This window comes from Grammomys surdaster, unplaced genomic scaffold (assembly GCF_004785775.1).
Source record: "Grammomys surdaster isolate TR1022 unplaced genomic scaffold, NIH_TR_1.0 166, whole genome shotgun sequence".
NCBI lineage: Eukaryota > Metazoa > Chordata > Mammalia > Rodentia > Muridae > Grammomys > Grammomys surdaster.
Window position 1 is genome coordinate 6,105,519 of NW_021604614.1, and position 22,864 is coordinate 6,128,382.

Sequence of the window (22,864 nt, forward strand, 5' to 3'; positions counted from 1 at the left end):
TCTTGGCATGTAAGAATACAGACTGAAATCACAGCAGAATTTTACAGGCTTAAACTGAGCAAGCTTACTTGAATTCAGAAAAGAAGTGCTTCTTAGATTGGACACCATTTTTTCATTTGTTCCTTTGTGTTCTTGTTTAAATATGAAATGCCCCCAGTCACTCATGTATAAAAACACAGAACCTCAGATGGTGGAGCTATTTTGGGAGGTGACAGGAACTTTAGGAGGTGGGGCTAAGCTGAAGGAAGTAGATATTTGGGGGAGGGGAAAGGTCTTATCACCAGTAACTTTCTGCCTTACTCTTTTGATATGCTTTCCACCATGGATGAAAAATCCCCTCCACCTTATGGCCCTGCACCATAGTGTTTGCCTAAACATGAAAGTCATGAGATCACAAACTAAATCATTCAAAATCATGAGCTAAAATGACTCTATAGCCTGTATGTTGCTTCTGAGAGGTATCAGTAAGGATAATAGTAACTATACATATGAAGCCTTGATTGGTCTCTGTCCTATACTTGCATCCCTTGCAGCTATCTTTGACCCTTTTCCTGTACTTGCATCACTTGCAGCTACCTTTGACCTCTGTCCTGTACTTGCATCACTTGCAGCTTTTTTTAGAAGCAAATATTATAAATGTTCCCATCTGATCTTTCTATGAACTGTGATTTTCTCTAACCTCTGGTTGATCTCATGGCTATATGAAATCAAGACTCTGATCACTGACTTCATCTAGAGAGGCTCCAAATTCCTGAGATCTCCTGAGTCCTCCTCTCATTTCCAAACTTGATTATATATCAGTGAATGGTGTTTCACGTTTAATAGTGATTGTCAACATGACAAGCATTACCATGGAAATGCACCTCGGAGACTGTTTGTGACTTATTATCTGAACTAGGTTGACTGATAAGATGACCCACTGGTTTTAACGTCAACTTGCCACAAATCAATCATTTGAGTAAAGAGCTTCACCTGAAGAACTATCCTGACTGCTTTGATTGATGTGGGGAGATCCTCCCCAATTTCGGGTGATACCATCCATCCAAATGCATCTCTGGTAGCTTCTCAGAGATAAGAGGGCTTATCAGGAGGAAGGTTAGTTTGCCTTTTGCATACCTGGCCTTCCTCTTGCCATGGAGTGGATCTGCCCTGCTGCTGCTGTTGCTGATTCCTTTGCTAAAAACAGAATCAGAATTTCAAAGCTTTTACAGTAGACTAGTGGACCCGAGTCTACTATTCCATTCCTCTAAAGAACCCTGAGTAAAACACCACCATCAATATGGGCAGCACCATCTGATGTGCTGGGGTCCTGGATTGCATTAAAAAGGAGGAAGTGGGCTGAGCATCAGCAAGCATTCATTTCTGCTTCTTGACTGCAGCAGCAATGTGAACAGTTGCCTCAAGCTTCTGTCACCATGCCTTCCCCCACCATGATTGATTGTATCCCCTCAGACTGTGAGCCACAATAAACCTTCTTCCCCTTTAAAGGCATTTTTATGTATGTATGTATGTATGTATGTATGTATGTATGTATGTATGTATGTATTTCAAGAAAAAAGTTTCACTGTATATCTGACTGGATTGGACTCACTTTGTAAACCAGGCTGGCCTTGAACTCACACAGGCCTATCTGCTCCTCAAGTGCTGAGATTTAAGACATGTACTGTATATGTATTCTTAAATTGCTTCTTGTCAGGTACTCTGTTGCAGCAATAAGGAAAACAACTATGGCAGATGTTAGACTAGAACCATTCACTTTCCAAATTACCTTTTCTGGCAATCTAGTTTTATATATACATTAATGCTTTGGGATAAAAAGAGGAGGGAATGGCCACCCTGAATCCTAACTGAGCCCATAATAGTGATGCACTAGACACTATGACATGACATACAAAACCCGGCACCATGATGGTAGTCAAGAATGGGTCAGCAGGCCAGCATCATCTTATAAAACCTTTAAGAACATGCAGACAGTCCAGACACTGTCAAATTTGAAAGGTAGGCAGCAGGAATGTCTGAACAATCTCCCAGGAGCCTCTATCCAGAGAAATAATGACTGACACTTAGAAGATGCTCCTCTGGTGACAGATAAAGATTATCAAGCACAGATGGTCCCAAGGAAAAGCATTCTGACACTGAAGCAAATGCTCTTGTTCAAGGTTGCCCACCCATCCCATGTACATTGCCAAAGAGCAATGTCTGGGTCAGATACAGAGAGCTGTACAGGAGGAACAAAAACAGACCTATATTACCTTGTGTATGAAGATGTGTGTCTGTCCTTGAACACAGCACACCACTTTCCATGATAACACAATACATGTATACATATCTGTAAAGTATAATTGTGAGAGTTTCATCAATATGACACAACCTAGAATCACTTAGGGACAGACTCTCAGTGAGGGATTGTCTAGAGCAGGTTGGGTTGTGAGTGGGTCTGTGGGAGATTATTTTGACTGGGTTAATGGATACAAGAAGGCCCAGTTAGAAAGTAGGTGGAACCATGGATTGCTTTGGGACCTGGACTGTATAAGACTAGAGAAAGACAGCTGAGCATTAAGCATGAAATCATTCATATTTTCTTTGCTCTTGACTGTGATTGCTGTGACCAGCTCTCTCAAGTTCCTGCCACTGTTATTTCTTCTCAGCAATGACCATAACCTGGAATTCGGAGATAAAATAAATTCCTCACTGCCTCCAAATGCTTGTTGACAGTGTTTTTATCCCAGCTACAGAAACAAAATTACAACATGTTTCTAATTTGGTAGACACCATGGTAAACACACAAAGAAAAAAAAATATATAAAGAGAGATCACTTCCCTGGCTTCCAGAAATCTATTGTTTTGATCATGAGTTGATTACTGCCTTTTATTTAATCTTCTTTATCCCTATAAAAGCTATTTGGGAATATACTTCTGTTGTTACAGCATAGGAGAAAAGCCCAATAAAAGTCTCATTTCAGAAAAAAATCCCTATAGGATATCAAATCTGTGTTCAAGGAGCCTGGTTAGATTTCCTTCCTCCCATATGTTAACCTGCTCCCTGATACCATCAAGGGAAGACTATCTAGAAGCTTCTAAAGCTCATGATACACTTAGCAGAAAGCTAGGGTGATGGCATAGTCAGTAAGCACTTTCCAAACAAGCATGAGAGTTGGCTCTCCCAGAACCCACAGAAAAACTTTGGGTATATGACATGTGTCTGTAATCCCAGTACTAGAGAAATACAGGATGCCTGTGCCATGTTAGCAAGTCAGTCTAGCTAGTCAAGTGAGCTAGTTCTAGGTTCAGAGATAGACTGTGTCTCAAAAACTTAAGGTGGGAAGCCACTGAGGAAGACGCCCAGTATTAACCTCTGGCCTCTACAGGTATGCATGCACATGTATACACACATACACATGCATGCATGCATGCACACACATGCAGGCACATGTGCAAACACACTTGTAAGCATGTATGCACACACATCACACATTCATAGACATGCACACACACATACATGCACATGCATGCACATGCGCATGTACATAGACAGTCCTAGACAGACAGATTCAGGGGTGTTGTATTCAGGAGTATGAGGCTGTGGTGAAATCCTATGAACAAAATCCACTTAAGGAAGAAAGAGTTCATTTTCGCATCAGGGTCTGAAGGGACAGAACCCATAATGGTGGAGAAGGCATGGTACCAGGAGCAGGAAGCAGAGAGATCGAATTCCATGCACACACAGGCAGCACAGAGAGGGAACAGGAAACAAGGTGAGGTTATAAACCCTCAAAATCCACCTCCAGTGGTATACCAGTGGTATCCAGCAAGGCTGCACTTCATAACCTTCCCAAACAATGTCTTCAGAATGTTAGCCTGTTCCCCAAAGTCATCAGTCACCAAGGAAAGATTTTTTTTTAGAAGTGTTCAAATATGTGAATATGGGGGCATTTCTCATTCAAACCACTGTTGCCTATAAGTTGCTGCTGAGCCTGACCCCTTAGTGAAGTTATATCATATACAATATGTGTCTTTCTGCTGTGTCTCTGCCTCTTAGGAGCTGGACAAGAGAACTCTGGGCCCCCTTTGCAAATAGATTCTTATGGTCCACAAGAGAGTCCTCAGTGAGCCACCTTGGATCCAAGGCTTGCTCTGCTCTGAGACTTCTAGGGCGGGGCTGAGAAAACATCAGCTCCTAAAAACAGCTCTCACAGGATGGAGGATGGATTCCAAGGAGCATAAGAAGTAACAGAAATGCAAACTAAAACTTCATGGAGACTCCATCTCACCCCAGTCGGAGTGGCTATCATTAAGATAACAAAGAGTAAATGCTGGCGAGGATGTAAAAATGACAACTGCTCCTGAAAGTGTACTGGACTGGGGGTATGCTTCAGAGGTGGGGTGCCTGCCTAAAATCTCCTTGTGAGGGGCCAGGGCGTGGCTCAGTTGTGCAGAACTTGCCTAGCATGTAGGAGACTGTAGGCTCCATCTTCAGGAACAGGAAAAAATAAAGAAAGGAGGAAGGGAGAAAGGGAGAAAGGGAAAGAAGGAGGATTGGAAGGAGAGAGGGAGAGAATGAGGGTTGGAGGGAGAGAGGGAGGGAAGGAAGGAGGGAGGGAGGGAGAGAGGGAGAGAGGAGAGAGAAAGGGAAAGAGGGAAGGAGGGAAGAAGGGAGGGAGAGAGGGGATCAGAATGAAGACTTCAAAGATTACTGTCCAAAGAAATGCAAATTATTAAGGAGATAATGACATTAAATGGATGGTAAGTGTTTAATAATTTGATCATTATACATTATATACATAGAACACACATGTAGGGAATTACCACCATACCCTACAAATGACTAAAATTAATATATAACAGTAAGAAATTAGGCAATTGAAATCAAAGGTCATCTTCAAGCAAGTATAGAAATGTATAGATATTTATATAGAGATAGAAAATCCTGACGTCAGTCTGTGTTCTTACAATCCTCTACATCTGTCTTTGTTGGAAATGACTCACAACTAAAGATTAATTTTTAGAAAAAAAAACAGATGAAATGTCAACAGGGTCTGTCTTTGAATAGTGTAATCATTCTCTTCCTACATCCTGGCTTTCAATATTTTCCAAAAATATATCGAATCTTTGTTACTTTGATAATTAGGAAGAAAACACAAACTCCATTTTTAAAAAGTCATAAAACCAATCAACCAAGGTAAATAGGAAAGTACTCAGGAGAAAAATGGATGAGGGATGACTGTGATAAAAGGAAAATAGAAAAGGCATAAAATTTGGTCAAATCTCATTAACTGGTACTTTACTTATTCTGAATTAATTAGTGGGCAACTGGGCTGGGTCTTGTGCTGTTAGCAAAGAGAGATTGCTTGGTACCCAATGGAATTTAGTTTTGATGATATTTAAATCCTGTGTTTTGATGATGTGCCTTTTCCTTTTAATTAGTTTTTTTTGGATAAGGGTCTTACTATGTCACATGGGCCATCCTTTGACTTGTGATAATCCCCCTGCTTTAGCCTTCTGAGTACCAGAATGACAGATGTATGTCACCATACCTTGCTGAAAACATATGAAGCATCAATTATGTGTCAAACAAAAAGTGGTTTTGTTCTCTTACAATACTGGGATTAAATCAAGGACTCTATGTGTGCCATGCAAACACTAGAGCAACAACCTGATTTCTCACTGGGGACAGAAAGCAAGTGCTCTACCACTAAGACACACTCTAGCCCCTCACTGGGAGATTCTGGGCAGGGGTTTTATTACTGAGCCACATCCCCAGCCCCTCACTGGGGGATTCTAAGCAGGTGTTCTGCCACTGAGCCATGCCCCCAGCATCTCCCTAAGGAATTCTTGGTAGTGAGTATTCTACCATAGAGTCACGCCTCCAGCCCCTCAATGAGGGATTCTAAGCAGGGGCTCTACCACTGAGCCACACCCCTAGCCCCTCACTGGGGGATTCTAAGCAGGGGCTCTACCACTGAGCCACACTCCCAGCCCTTCACTGGGGGATTCTAAGCAGGTGTTCTACCACTGAGCCACACCCCTAGCCCCTCACTGGGGGATTCTAGGCAGGTATTCTACCACTGAGCCATGTCCCAGCCTTCACTGGGACATTATAAATTACTGCAGAGTCATCCCCCCTTCTCAGGACTTCAACTGCATGGATGTTTAAGGGAGAGGACATGCTTTCTTTACATTTGGTTTCTTTTTTCCATCCAAGAGGTCTGGACCCTTGACTGACAGAGGATGCACACCTGTTGACGGGATGATTAGGCCAACAAGGTAAGCAACACTGCAGGGAGATTTGTGATTCACTTAAGAGAACAAACTCTTTAATAGCTGTTGGCTCATTAAGTGTTGAAGTAAATATTGTAGCTAATTAAATACAGCTTTATTTATTCGTTTTCACAAGACCCAGCAGAACATCAATTACCAAATAAAATTTTAATGAATCAAACAGCTTTAAAAATATTCAATGTATTTGCTAGTGCTGACTGACCACCTTTTCCAATTAGTGTGAATTATCATAAACCTTTCGCCAAGAGTCGGTCGCTAACCTGTGGGAATTTTCTCAAAACACTGGCTACATCAGTCAGGTCTTCAGTTACTCAGATCTGTTACCCACACAGCTAGGTGTAATGCGAGAATAATCAGTCCACAGGTCCGGTTTATACCTGTCTTAATTGTTTTTAGTTGCTATGATAAAACAAACAAGCAAACAAAAACAAAACAATAAAAAAAAAAACAAAATCCTGACAAAAGCAACTTAAGGGAGAGGGGATTTATTTGAATCCACAGGTCCAATTATAGTTCATCGTGGGGGAGAAATCTCAGCAGGAGGAGGTGCTCAGGTCAGCTGGTCACATGACAGCCAGAAGCAGAAGACAGCAATGAATGTATGTACATTTACTAGACTAAAAACTGTATGCACTAGGTGCTGGGAATTGAATTCGGATCCTTTTGAAAGAGGGTAGGTGAAACTTGAGCCAATCTGGAAAACAAAAAGGGCTGGATCCTTTAAGAAAGTCTGGTTCCTGTTCCTGGGTCCCCAGAGTCCTCAGGAGATGACAACTGTTACAAAGTGGCTCACAGGGGAATACAAGAACATATCCAAGGTAGGATTCTCAGGTTAGGACCAATCAGAAAGAAGAAGGAATCTGGAGGAGGGCTGCTGGGAACCTAGAAAAAAAAGTCTTACCTAAAGCCCCGCCTCCACAGCAGTGAGAGGTGGAGGTGTTAGTGGTGGGACAGCAGTGGGAGGCTCCCACCTCCGGATGGGAACTGTTTATCTATTGAGGCTTTAATAAAGTTTATCCTTTTGTTCTTTCCCCCTTGTCACTGGTATTTATTTTTCAGTTCTGTGTCAATTTATAACTCTTGCTTTCACTGTGTCAGCTGGGCCTAGGATCTGTAACTGTTGTTTTCTGTCAGAGACCCTCTGTATAGGGCCTCTGGTTTCATATCCTCTGCCTCATATCTCTGTCACAGTCTCTCAGTGGCCCCTAACTCTTCAACTGTCACATTACTTTCCTGTCTGAGTGGGTCTCATTTCCAGAACAAACAATTCTTTGTCCATACTATTTGAATGAAAAGAAGTATGGACTCTTAAATGCTGAGCCATATCTCCAGTCCTGATTTCTCCACCCTCATATACTCCAGGATCTCTTGCATAAGGAATGACTCCACCCACAGGGGCATGTCTTTTAACTTCAATGAATGAAACTCAGGTGATTGTAGATTTTTGAGGACACTAACCATCACAATGCCATTGTAAATTCAGTGTCCCATCCTCCATGGTGCCTTCGTCGTGGCTCAGCCACTGGATCATATCACATTTGATTCCCAAAGTCTCTCCCTTAACAATGTAGCTCACAAAATTTCTTCTTCCCTATCTTCACTCTGCTCTTCCATCTTGTCCCCCAACATTAAATCAGGATGTAGAAGATCACTTCATCTGTTTACTTGCAAATGTGCCAATGCCCCAGCTAGAATATGGATAAATATCATGTGAGACTGTAACCCCCAAGGCCTTTTCTATTAGAAATATGGTCCTGAACTATAATTCAAACATGGCTTGTGCCCTCCCAAACAAACTTCGTCTAATGAAAGCTTGGTCCCCAGTGCGGCTGGTGCAAGAGGGAGGTGGGGAAACTTCCAGAGGTTGGAATACACAGACACAATGGAATTTTAATTCAGCTACAAAGAAAAAGAAAATGGTGAATTTTGCAGGAAAATAGATGGAATTGGAAAACATTACATTAAGTGAGGTGAGCACAGGCTCAGAGAGACAAACGCCACAGGTTATCTCTCAGATATGAATCCCAGCTTCTAATTTTTATATATGTGCATTTCTTTGTGGAAGGCTAGGAAATTATAAAGCGGGCAAGGAGAAAAAAATAAAGAGGTTTACAGTAGGGATGTGGAGGAATGAGGAATAGAATATTTGGCATAGAAATATTTAATGTGGCAATGAAAGGTAGGAAAATGATAGCAACAATGGGTGGGGTAGTCAACCAAAATGAAGAAGTCAGTGTGAAAATGTTATATGGAAATTCGCAACTGTGTAAGCTAATTAAAAATGAAAAGGGAAGAGGAGGGAAAGTGGGGCCTGGTGGGAGGAGCTTAGGTAATCGGGCACAGCACCCTCTGGCCAGCTCTAGCTGATCCCACGGTAGGAATTAGTTCCCCCAAAGTTGAATTCACGAAAGAGAGGATGGGGTCAGAGATGAGTCAATGAGTAAAAGAGCTGGCTATTCGAACCTAATCATTAAGATCCGTACTGTGAGGAGAAAGAACCAACTCCAGCACGTTGTCCTCTGACCTCCACACACACACCACCATAGCAGTGTCCCAAACACAAATAAGTAAAAAACTAACTAACCAAGCAACTAACTAATTGCATTAAGGATGATAGCAAGACTAAGGATGGGGAGATGGTTCAGCAGGTTAAAAAAAAAACCCATTTGCCCAGATCCCTGTAGCCCATGTAAAAAGCTGGATACAGTGTATCTCATCTGGAACCCCAGCACTCCAAGATGGGAAGCAGAAACAGAAGAATCATGGACTACCACTCAGAAACAACAGGAGATGCTGCCCCAGTATGGTGGAAGATGCAAACTGACTCCTGAAAGCTGTCTTCTGACTCCCACATATGTGCCATGGCATGTGCACTGCCCTCTCCCATCCTCCGTCCCTTCCCTTCTCACATGTACAATCAACGTTTATATTTAAAGATTTATGTTTAAATTTTATTTGTGTGTCTGCATGTGGTCAGATGCACATAGCCCCACAGAGACCAGAGGAGGACATGGAAACCCTGGAGATGGAGTTTCGGGTGGTTGTGAGCTGCCCGACATGAATGGTGGGTACCAAACCTGCATCCTCTATAAGAGCAGGAAGTGATCTTCACCACTGAGCCCTGAATAAATAAATTTTTAAAAGAGATGGAGAGGGCTTGGAGAGAGAACAGAAATTGGTGATAGTGGTGGGGGTGATCTCTGGGACTAGCCTGAGATCTCAGACAAGAGAGGTACCCAGGAGTCTATGGAGTCAACCTTAGCTGAGATTCCTACCACCAGGGGATATGCAGATTGAAGTGACCTCCATAGCCAGATAGGACTTCCAGTGGAGGGAGAGGGACATCAATACACCCACAAAACCTTTGACCCAAATCTTTGATATACAAGGATAAACATGGAGCAGAGATTGAGAGACTGGCCAACCAATGACTGGCCCAACTTGAGACCAATCCCATGTCAGAGAGCCAACCCCTGACACTATTGATATTCTGCTATGCTTGTAGATAGGAACCTAGCATAACTGTTTCCTGAGAGGCTTCATCCAGCAGATGATGGAAACGGATGCAGAGACCCACAGCCAAACATGAGGCGAAGCTCAGGGAGTCTTGTGGAAGAGTAGGGAATAGAAGTGAGCAAACCAGAGGGGTCAAGGACACTATAAGATGACATACAGAGTCAACTAACATGGGCCCATGGAGGTTCACAGAGACTGAAGCACCAACCAAAGAGCATGGAGGGGTTGGTCCTAGGCCCCCTACACATTTGTAGCAGATGTGCAGCTTGGTCTTCATTTGGGTCCCCTAACAATTGGAGCAGGGACTGTCTCTGACTCTGGATCCTATTCCCCTAGTTAGACGGCTTGGCTATGCCTCAGTGATCTCCTAGGGTAAGGTGGTACCCAAGGGGGGTTTCCCCCTTCTCTCAGGAAAAGGAAGTGGGTAATGAGGAGAGGAGTTTGTGAGGATAGGAGGATGGGACTGGTAGGAGAGGAAGGACGTGGGGAGCTGCAACCAGGATGTTAAATGAATTAAAAAAAAAAAAAGAGCTGTGCCAATTCCTCTCTGCCCCCTGGCTTCTTCTCTTGAACTATGGTCTCTCCATCTTGTACAAGCTCCCACCATGATGCCACCAACCTTATTCTGATGTAAGGGGGCTGCCTAGTTTTGAAGCTTGACCCACCAAAAGAGTGAGCAAAATATACCTTTTTTCTTTATAAGATACAAAACATCAGGTATTATGTTACAGCTGAGGAGAATAGACTCCACAGACCTCCACATAGCACCCCATTGGGGACCACATTGAATTCCTAAGCCTTCATCATGTAAACTCTTATAGTTCAGAATGTATACAAACCATAGCAAAGACCAACCTTCCAAAATAGCACCTTGCCTTCCCTTCTTTGTGCCCTGTGAGAACCAGTCTTGCTTGTGAGATGGAACACAGCCTCACTCCTTTCTCTGGAACTCCATTTTCTTCCTGATTTCGTCAGTTCTCCCCTTTACTGGATCTCCCCCCTCCGCATACAAATGAGCTGTCATTTTTTCTTCCACTTCAAGAACGAAAATAGAAATTTAAACTCATCTTCACCCTATGTCCCTTCCCCCTCCCATCCTGCCTTTGTCTCACCTTAACAACTAAATTCATACATAATGCTTATTGTCTGCAAAGTCTCTTCCCCAAGAACATGTAGTTCTTCATGACATCCAGCACTCTTAGTCAAGGTCACTAATGAACTCCACGGCAACATGCCACAGTTCATTTGTTCTTCAACTTGTCTGTAGGTAGCAATCCATTTCAACTGCCACATGAATGCTGAGAATCAGGAGGGACAGTACTGATAAGTGTGTTGGGGTTATGGCTGTGCATTCACACTTCCTGAAGCTCAGAAAACTGATGTGACAATCTGACCTTGAGGAGTTTTGACACCAGGAACTGCTTTCTTCCACAGGACATCACACTCCATGGCCTCCTGCTACTCTCTTTTTAAATATGGACTGATTCATGAATTTGTGTGTCATATTTGCATAAGGGCCATGCTATCCTTCTGTTTCATTCCAACTTTAGCATACATGCTGCCATTACACTACTCTATCTCTTTTGCTGGTGTCTCTGTCTGGCAGGTGTATGGGATTCCTCTGTTTTCAGCCTCTCACTTGTCCCATGGTTGATGCTCAGGAATGCGTTGCAGGTGCATCGTTGGCTGGAAACTTTTCTCTAAACTCCAGACTTGTGTATCTCATTGTCTCCCCAACTTCCCCTTAGATGTTTGTGATGGTCAAAATTGATTATACACTTGACAGGATCTAGAATCGCCAAAGAAACACACCTTTGGCATGTTTATAAGAGATTGGAGTTAACTGAGATGGAAAGATCCACCCTGAATTTGAGCATCATCATCCCCTAGGCTACCATCCTGGACTGAACCAAAAGAAGAAATGAGCTGAGATTCATCATTCATCTCTCTCTGCTTCTTGGCTATGGATGCAATGTGACCAGCTGCCTCATGCTCCTGCACCGTGTCTTTCCTTACCACTATGACCGGTACCCTCAAACTGTGAGTGCAAATAAACCTTTCCTTCCTTAAGTTGTTTTTGTCACAGCAATTAACAATAAAAAAGAATGGATGCAATATTAAAACAGGCATTCTCTTCCGACCTTAGCATGCTTTATGTTATGGTTTGAATGTGAAATGCTCCCTCAGAGGCTCATGTATTTGAAAATTTGGGCCCAGTAGTATTGTTTTAGGGATTGTGTAAACTTTAACTTGAGGAAGTAGGCACTGGAATCCAGAAGTCTTAAGATTTATAGCCCAGCTCAGCTTCTGGCCTTCTGCTTCCTGATCCAAAATGGGTGTGAACATGCTTCCCATCACAGCCACCATGGTGGACTGTATCCCCTCAAACCATGAGCCAAAACAACTCCTGCTTGAAGTGGCTTCATGTCAAGTATGGTCACAGCAATAAGAGGATAGATGCTACATTGAACTTCGAGTTTTTCTTACAAATCCAGGCATCTCAGTGAATGTCAAGTCCATCTTCCCAGCTGCTCAGATGCAAATTTTACATTTGAGTTTAGTTTCAGCCATAACTCTCCTCTGTTACACATTCTTACTCTTTCAAAGTATATCAGCATCTGCCATTTCTCCCTACCTCATCGCTGTTCTGTGTGCTGGATCAACTTTCCCAGAATTGAAACATTCTTTCCTGGAGGGAGGAGGGAGGCCCATGAGAATCAGGATGTGAACAAATGCTCCAAGCCTGGGGAAGCTGGAACATTATAGATGGTCCCTGAGGACCATCCAAAGACTATAGATGACCCCTGGGGGCCATCTCAAGGCTATAAAAGCAGTAAATGGCTGCTAGAGAGGAGACTATGACCAGTCAAGCTACTGCAGGCTATAAGAGAGCTCCGGGGATGCAGTTTTCATGAGTCATGTTGAGGTGGGCTTTTCGGTGATGCAGTTGGCTTTAAGTCATTTCTGCTCCTGTGAACAATTCCCCCACCCACAATCACATCAGTAACCCCAATAAACTCAATGGCTCAGCAAGCTAGACGGCTGTGTAAATGCTACTTTGGTCTGTTGTGGATTAAGTAGATGTTTATGTGTCATATCTCCTCAGGAAAAAGTCTCACATGCTCCATTGAACTTCTAGTTTTTCTTGGGCACTATGCTGGTCCAAGTCAGCATCAGCTTCTGTTTCAGCCATTGTCAATGATGTCCTAATGGGTCTCCTGTTTTCACTCTGGTTCTGTTTTAATCTATATACCACCTAACAGCTAGAGTGATCCTGTGTCTGACTATGACATTCTCCTGAGGGCTCTCTGGTGGATTTCCCCCTCTATCCAAACAAGAGATAAAGTCCTTCCTCTGAAAGGCATTTCATCCCCTCTAATTCATCACCTTTCTCAGTTGGTTAATGCTAATCAATTTGCATTGAGTTTTTAGCTAGATGTAGCTTGTGGTCACTGTGCTGTTCTCATTAACTCTATACCTTATTTTTCCACCCTCTAGCGCAGTGGTTCTCAATCTGTAGATCATGACTCCCTTGGTGGTTAAACAACCCTTTCACAGGAGTTATATATCAGATGCCCTGCATATCACATATTTATGTTATGATTCATACTAGTTGCAAAGTTATAGTTATAAAGTAGCAGTGAAAATAATTTTATGGTTGGGGGGGTCACCAGGACATGAAGAACTGTACTAAAGGTCTTAGCATTAGGAAGGCTGAGAACCATCTCTCTAGTTGATTCAGAAGTTGGCTATTTCTGAAAATAATACTGATGGCTGACTTATCCCCTTCCTTAGAACATGAAAGTCTATGAGACAAGACTTCTTTTGCTGTGACAATACACATTGGGTGGTCAGTAAATATTTGCTGAATGGATCTTCTTTACCCGTAGTGTAGCATTTTAAAGAGGCGAAGTTCGCTTCTATTTTAAGCTTGTCATTACAATGATTTAATCTGTGTGTATGTGAATGTATGTACACATGTAGCGGGGGACTCCATGTGGCATAGTGCATATGTTATGTAGAGGGTGGAGGTGGAAAACACTTTTCTTCTTCTATCATGTGGTCCCCAAAAGCAAACTCAGGTCATCAGACTTGATGGCAGGTGCTTTATCCATTGAGCCATCATGTGGGCCCCATCTTTTCCTGTTTTAAATATTTTCAGAACTTGTTCTCAGCTCTTTCTCTATTCTTGCCTTAATTTATTACAGAATATACCATTCCCCTGAGACATGAAATGTCACTTTTCTATATTAAATTGTGTCACAAAATTTGTGTCATTAGAGACAGTTAATGTCATCTTTTCATTAAGTGTACCAGATTGCTAAGTTTTTAGAGTCTGTCTACCAAAAGACTACCATCATGAACTTTTCCTTGCTGACATCTCCAGTTTCCTTAATTGATTTTTATTTTAAATAAAAATAATTGGAAGTATTTGGGGAATATTGCTAATCTCCCACAGAGATGGACAAAGTTTGTAACAACCTTTACTGTGGCCATATCCGGTGTCATCAGAGGCTGCTTGCCTTGAAATTGCATTCGGATGCTGTAAAGGAGTAAAGGGTTTGCTTGACTTATACTTTCAGGTCACAGTCCATCACTGAGCTCTATCAAGAGCCTAAGACTGGAATCTGGAAGTAGCAACCATGAAGGAACGCTACTTGCTGGCTTGCTCTAGAGCACACACACAGACTCATGATCAACTAGATTTCTCATATAGCCTAGGTCTACCTGCCTAGGGATTGTGCTGCCCACAATGGGCTGGGTCCTCTGCATCAATCAATAAGCCCAGACAATCCCTCACAGGCATATCCACTGCCCAATGTATTCTTCAATGGTGGTTCTCCTCTCTGATGACTAAGGCTGTGTCAAGTTGATGAGTAAAGTTCACTTAGGACACTTGCCTACTGATATCATTTTCATGGACACCAGAAGAAACAAAGAGATTAGTTAGTGATCTCTCTTAAAGGTTACACATGAAAATAAAAAGCTAGAGGCCTGGGCTGGGGCGATGACTCAGTGGAGATCTGAGATTGAACCTCCAGAATCCATGTAAAACTGGATGTGGATGGAAGACCAAGTCAGTAGAATCCACAGAAACTCACGGGACAGCTAGCCTGGTATACACAGCAACAAACAAGAGAGCCTGTCTATAACAAGGTAGAAAGTAAGGTCACAAATACGAATCCTCTCTGACCTCTATATGTGCTCGTGGCACACATGCATCATACACACACACATTACACATACATACACAAGAACACATCACACACACACACACACACACACACACACACACACACACACGAACACATCAAACTCACACATATAACCAGATCTGATGACCTGAGTTCAATTCCCAGGATTCATTATAAGGAGAGGGCTAATGACTGCAAGCTATTCTCTGACTTCTATGTACACACCATGGCACAAGCACACCCTCATCTACATGTAGACAGACGCAAATCAAGAAATGAATAGAATACAGTTTTACAGACAAAAGCCACCTACTCAATGTACCAGTGGTCCCTTCTTGTGGTGCTGCAGATCAGACCAGGGGCTTTCACACATGCCAGGCAAATGCTCTATTACTGAGTTACATCATATGTGATACTTATCTAAAACGAGCATCTCCAGGCTCCTCTCTAGACTTCCTGGTTCAGAACCATGGAGGGCTTAGTCCAGAACTCTATAACATGAACACACAGTAGACTCAGAGACCCACCACACTACCTACTTTGTAAAGAAGACAGAATATATTCATTCCCCCATATCTAAGGAAGACGGCTCCAGAAGCATTTGCAGATACCAACTATAATGATGCTTCCTTTTGATAAAAGATTGATTTTATTTTTAATTGTGTATGTATGAAACTGTATTTAAAAATGAATGTGGGTGTCCAAGGAGTCCAGGAAAGGGTGTTGGATCCCCTAGGTCTGGAGTTACAAATGGTTGGGATCCAGCCAACTTGGGTGCTGTCATCTGGAGGAGCAGCAAGTGTTCTTAACTGCTGGGCCTTCTCTCCAGTCCCAGAGGATGCTTTATTTATATAAAATGGTGGGAATTATTTGCAGAGTGCGTATCCTCCCATATGCCTTAAGTTATCTCTGTATTACATATTGCAGCTAATGCAATGTAAATGCAATGCAAATAGCTGTTACACTGTATTGTCTAGGGAATTGTGACGAGGGAAACAAGTCCGTGTACATCCAGCACAGACATAATTATATTTTCTGAATATACTTGACACATGGTTGCTTGAACCTATGGATACAGAACCCATAGATATAGAAAACCAACTGTTGTCTCTTGAGATTTTATTTTATAAGGGATTTTTTTTTTAAAAAAATGTGTTTTTTATTTATTTGTTTTGTCTGTGTTGGGGGAACTGTACTTTCCACGGAGAACATATGAAGGGTAGAGGGCAATCTGCAGGAATCTGTTCTTCCCTTTTATCCGGTAGATCCCAAGGATCAAATACAGGTCACATGGCTTGGAAACAAGCCTTACCCACTGAGCCATCTTTCCCACCTAAGACTACTCGTAATTATTTCTTGTGTCATGAGCTTGCAGCTGCTGCACAGTGGGGTACCTAAGAGACTCTTAATCTGATAGACTTACATGCTGGGTGAATCAGAACTATATCATAGCTGTGATCAGTAACAGATGCGTTTCATCTAACACCAAAGCACGTCAGATATCCATCTGGGGTAAAAGGAACACTTGGTGGCTGCTGGTGGGAGTGCAAACTAGTGCAGTTATTATGGAAATCAGTTAGAGGTTTCCCCAACAAACAAGCAAGGTGCAAGTGAGAGGGCATGGCAGGTAGACAGCAGGCAACAAGGCATCTTAAAGCTGGAGGAATAACTTAGTATAGTCCTAGATCTGCCCAATCTAGGCATATGGCTTATAATTAAAATATCTTGACTATGATTTTTATATGAGCTTATTATGATTATAAAATCCAGCAACAATTGAACTATCCTATGACCCATCTCTCCCAGTCCTGGACATAGAGCCAATATACTAGACATAGGTTCCATATCCTACAACACAGATACTTGATCAAGTGTATGTAGATTGAAAACACCTCTTAGCATTAAACAGCAATAAACGTTATCATAGATGTTGAAGCTTTTTCACATTGAATAAGGAACTAGGCAGGTTCAGTTTCATCTTGCTGTTTTTATTTTCAGTAACATCTGGAGGTTGTACTAAAATGAAGCATGCTCTAGTTGGCTTTAACTATCAACTTGATACACACAACTGAGTGTCGCCTGACAAGGAATTCTCAATTGGGGAACTGACCAGGTCAGACAGCCCTATGGACAACTTGTGTGGGACTGTCTTGCTTGTTAATTGGTGTAGGAGGGTCCAGTCCACTGTAGGTGGTGTCATTCCCTGGGCAGGTGGGCCTGGGTTGTATAAAAAAGCTAAACATGAGCCAGAGAACAAGACAGCAAGCAGTGTGTCCTCCATGGCTTCTGTTGCAAGCTACTTCAATAAGAGACTATCCTGAAAGTATAAGCCAAATAATTAGCCCTTTCCTCTTCTAAGCTGCTCTTGGTCATGGTGTTTTTCACAGAAACAGAAGGGAGCCTGGAACACAACACAAACTAATACAGTAGAAATGCAGAAGAAATAACACTATGCTTTTTGTAAGCTGGGTGGTGGTGGTGCATGCCTTTAATTCCAGCACTTAGGAGGCAAAAGCAAGTGGATCTCTGAGTTCCAGGCTAGCCTAGTCTACCAACCAAGATCCAGGACAGCCAGCGCTACACATAGAAACCCTGTCTCAGAAACTCAAACCAGCCAAACAAAACAAGCAAACAGAACCCCCACAAAACAACTGTACTTTCATTTAAAATGTCACCACTAAAGCACGGGATTTGAATGAGATCATTTAATAAGGTGGCAAAATACAACGCAAATACATTGTCTTACATTTTCCTCTCAACTTTGGAAACAAAAGCATAGAGGTAAGAAATGGAAAAATTACTTAATATTATGGGCCGAAACTATAAATTACTGTGAATGAATTGACAGTATAAAAATTTTATGAAAAATGGCAACAATGAGAACATAATTGATGGAAAGATGAAGAATTTATTCTCAGGCATAAATACTCAATATCATTTTTTAAAATTTCATTTACTGGGAGAGATGACTTGGCAGCTACTTGGCACTTACCACCATGATGAAGACCCTGGAGCCCACAGAGTAGGAGGAGGGAAACAACTCCTGAAAGTTGACCTCTGACCTCCAATTGTGCTCACTCCTCCACATACGCAAGATAAATTAATGTCATAAATGCCAGTCGTTTTAGTGTTAATGTGACGTTAATTTTGGTTATCAAGCTCACAGAATATGGAGTCCCCTGGAAGATATACCTATGGGTGTGTCTATGAGGATGTTTCTAGAGAGGGTACCACCTCAGGGGGATGTTGTGGGTGGCACCAAATCCCTCAAGGTTGCAGCAGAGGGGAGGTGACTGGCTGGGATGAAGGTGTTTTTTTTTTTTTTTTTTTTTTTTTTTTTTTTTTTTTTTTTACTGTGTATGGGAGGATGCTAATAAGCCATCCAGAAAGTGCCATTTAAAACATGGACATACCCAGGTGAGAGAGAGGTGACCTTACCCATCTGCCAAGCATGAAGAACTGGGTCACTGGATCCTCGAAGGGGCTCAGTGACTAAGGTTGATGCCTATCCTTTCCTGTCCCTGTCCCCCCGTCCCTGTGATGGGTAGTATGAAAACCACAGGTGTGGAGGCTGCAGGGAGGGCAGGAAAGCTGACAAGGGGAGAAATATTAGTCAAACAAGCCCCTTCAAATGAACTGGGGAGGGCAGGAGGTGCTGGCATTAGTGGGTTCCTGCTCAATGTTGCTTGAGATACACTTGGAGTGACCACAGCCAAGAGTATGTGTGCTGGTGTACGTTCATGTGTGTTTTTATGTGTATGTTGGAGTACATGTATGATGGGGTGCATATGTATCTATGTGGATGTTCAGATGTCATCTCTGTGTGTATGTGTGTGTTTGTGTGAAGTCGTGTGTGCATGCGCGCTAGCGATCGACCTTGGGTGTCATTCCTCAGGAGCCATCTACCTTGTTTATTGAGAGAAGGTTTTTCACTGGAATGTAGGGCTTGCTAGTTCTGCTGGGCTAGCTAGCCAGGTGAGTGCAGGGACCCTTCCCCTCATACCTTTCCCCCATGCTAGGATCACAAGTACACACTACCATATCTGTTTTTTGTTTGCTCAAACCCAGGTTTTCAAGCTTCTCTGGCAAGCACTTTACCAACTGAGCCATCTCCCAAGTCACAGGGAGAAGTTTGTTCCCTCATTACTGTGGACATATGCTATGTGCAAATGCCAGCCATCATTGGCGTGCTAGGGTACATGTGTACTGAGGTCATGTGACAACTTTTGCTCATAGGTTCTCTTCCCTCCATCATGTGAGTCTTGGTTATAAAACTTGGGTTTTCAGGCTTGGCAGCAGACTCCTTCACCTGCTGAGCCATCTTGCTGGCCCACAGAGAATATTTCCGTTACCTAAGTGTATCCAGAAAGATCTGGGCATGCAATCATCTGATGAAAGGGTAAAAAGAAAATTAAAGGCTAAGGAAAGACAAAAATAGAGTTGCTTTATTTCAAGAATATATTTGTTCAGTCTGAAAATTATGTAATATCATATAATATTTAAATGAATCACGGTTGGAAAGACTTGAGGTGTGCCCCTCCCAACCTGTTTAGAATGTTATCTGTGTGCTAAGAGCAAGGGACACCACATCTTGGGGCCATGCTGACTAGTTTTGATACCTTAAATGTAATGGTAGGGTGCTCATAGGAAATCCTACCCCAGTTTTCCTCTAAGATGTATGAGAGACAGGAACTTGTCTAGAGAGGGTTAGAGGTACTTTCCAAGAGCGAAAAGGCAGGGGTTGGGGAGATAGCTCAAGTGTGTGGGGCACAAGACCTCAGTTTGTTTTTTAAAAAGGCCAAGTGTGGTGGCACTGGTCTGCAATTCCAGCACTAGGAAGGCAGAGGCAGTCAGATCCCCCAAGATTGCTGGCTATACATTTTAGGCTACTTTACAAACTGTAGCCAGTGGGAAATACTGTGTCGACAAACAAACAAACAAACAACAACAACAATAACTAAAACAGAAATCTGGGCAATGCCTGAGGAATGACACCCAAAGTTGTCCTCTGACCTCCACAATAACCAGACAGTACACACACAAAAGAATGGATGGCTAGTGTGGTGCTTTGAATATGCTTGGCCCAGGAGTGGCACTACTAGGAGGTGTGGCCTTGTTGAGTAGGTGTGGCCTTGTTGAGTTGGTGTGGCCTTGTTAGAGGAAGTGTATCACTGTTGTATCACTGTTGGGATAGGCTTTGAGACCCTCATCCTAGCTGCCTGGAAGCCAGTCTTCTCCTGTTTGCTTTCATAACATGGCGTCGAACTTTCAGCTCCTCCTGCACCATGCCTGCATGGATGCTGCCATGCTCCCACCTTGATGATAATGAACTGAACCTCTGATCCTGTAAGCCAGCCTCAACCCTAATTAAGACAGCTAGTGAGATAGCACTCATCATAAAGCCTGACAAGTTGAATTAGATCCCTGGATCTCCCTGGCGGAAGAAGAGAACCAGCTCTTACGAGTCGGCATCTGACCTCCACATGTGGGCTCTTACATGTGTGACGATAAATATATGAATGGAGAAATGTAATAAACATCTTTTGTTTGTTTGTTTTTGAAACAGAGTCTCTCTATGTAGCCCTGGCTCTCCAAGAACTCACTATAGAGAGTAGGATGGCTCACAGAAACCTGCCTACTTCAGTCTCTTAAGTGCTTGGATTAAAGGTATGTGCCGCTATTTTCCTTTGCTGGGAGGCTGAAGGAACACAGAGCTTGTGAGGTTTCTTGGTGTTATAATAACCCAGTTCCTATCTTGGTTATTTTCCCAGAAGTAGGAGAATAACCAGGTTGATTAGTTCTTGGGCTCAGAGAACAAATAGAGAAGATGCACTGAGGACCAGCAAGATCCAAGTGATGCCAAAGAGGCAACATAGCAGTAGCAAAGGACAGGACAATAACCATGGCAACCTCCTTGAGTGGCATTCTGTGTACCACACTGCTTCCTACACTCCACTAGAGAGGAGACCTGAGTCAGAATTCCTTGCCACTCTGCTGAGGGGAACATAAGAGTGGGTAGAATTCGATTGAAGAACACCGTGTGTTGGGGCTGCAAATATCTACACACCATAAGCTAGATCTGAGAAGAGAAGGGATTCTCGAGTCTCACATTTCCTGACAATTGTTCAAGGTTGATTAGTTTGATCCTTAAATTGTGCTCATCAATGTTAAGGTGAGACTTGGGGGCTGAAATTACCCTGACGTGGTGCTAATTCTATATTCTAGAGCATTCTCCTTAGGTCAATTCTATTTCTCTCTGCCAGCTTGTATTCCAGCTTGGGAGAAACATGATTACTTCCTCATTACTCTCAAGTGTTCTCCACTCTGCCAGACTGTGTGTCCCTAGCTATCCTTTAAATTCAAGAATCATCCAAGACTGGCATGCACATCTGTTCAAATTCTTCCCCTCCCCTCTCTGTTGTTTGTTTGTGTACAGCAAGATCTCATGTAGCCTGTGCTATCCTTGACCTCAATATTGATGAACTTAAACCCCAAATCCTCCTGCTTCTATCTCCCAAGTGCTATGATTATAGGTGCGAATCACCATATCTAGTTTACTTTTTGCTGGGAATTGAACCCAAGGCTTCATGCGTGCTAGGCAAATGTTACACTGGACATTCTTAATTGACTCTTGGGCAGTTGTATCCTCAGTGCATTGGGAAGTATATGGCACAAGACAGGGTAATCTAAAGTATTGATTCGTTACAAATCAGTGATTGGTGCTATACTTATCTAATGTGTGTGTGTGTGTGTGTGTGTGTGTGTGTGTGTGTGTGTAGTTGTGAGAGACTGCCTTTAAGGGGTTTCTGAATGCTATGATACTTAAAGAATATGAATACTTAACGAACACAAAGAGCAAGGAAATGTCCACATTTGATTCTTGGGAGATCCAAATCTTGGAAGGTACGAGCCCTCTGCTAAGGCACTAGACATGGCTGAATAACCCTACTGTCCTGGTTTGCCTTATTGACACAACCCAGACTCATCTGAGAGAAAAAGCCTTAACTGAAGAATTGCCGGGGCTGGAGAGATGGCTCAGCGGTTAAGAGCACTGACTGCTCTTCTGGAGGTCCTGAGTTCAAATCCCAGCAACCACATGGTGGCTCACAACCATCTGTGATGAAATCTGATGCCCTCTTATGGGGTGTCTGAAGACAGCTACAGTGTACTTACATATAATAAATAAATAAACTTAAAAAAAAAAAAGAATTGCCTATGTCAGATTGGCTATGGACAAGTTGTAAAGGATGGCTTTGTTGCCAGGCAGTGGTGGCACATGCCTTTAATCCCAGCACTTGGGAGGCAGAGGCAGGTGGATTTCTGAGTTCGAAGCCAGCCTGGTCTACAGAGTGAGTTCCAGGAAAGCCAGGACTACACAGAGAAACCCTGTCTCAAAAAACCAAAAAAAAAAAAAAAAAAAAAGGATGGCTTTGTTGATTGATGTAGGAGGGTCCAGCCCATTATGGGTAGCAACATCCCTTAGGCAGGCCATCCTGGGCTTGCTGAGCATGAGCTTGCAAATGAGCAGTGAACAGCATCCTCCACAGCTTCGGCTGCACTTCCTAAGCTGGGAGTGAGTTCCCCAGCTAGAGGTGATGCCCTGAGAGCAGCAGACATTTCTGCCCTCCACTTCCTGCTTGAGTTCCTGCTCTTATTTCCCCCACCAATGGACGGTGACCTAGAAGCAGAAGCCAAATAAATCCTTTCCTCCCCTAAGCCACTTTTTGGTCAGAGAGTTTTATCACAGCAACAGAATGAAACTAAAATATGTGCCATATGACAACAACTAATGGGACTTAAAAAAAAACTGGACAAAGGCCACAGATGCTTGGATGAAAGGCAGTGGACACTCACACTGAGAAGTCACTAGATTC

General features: G+C 42.8%; 1 pseudogene; it reads right to left on the reverse strand.

Moving 5' to 3' along the window:
• Nucleotides 1-11,264: 11,264 nt before the first annotated feature.
• LOC114620203 lies at nt 11,265-11,365 on the reverse strand (annotated as a pseudogene).
• Nucleotides 11,366-22,864: the final 11,499 nt, after the last annotated feature.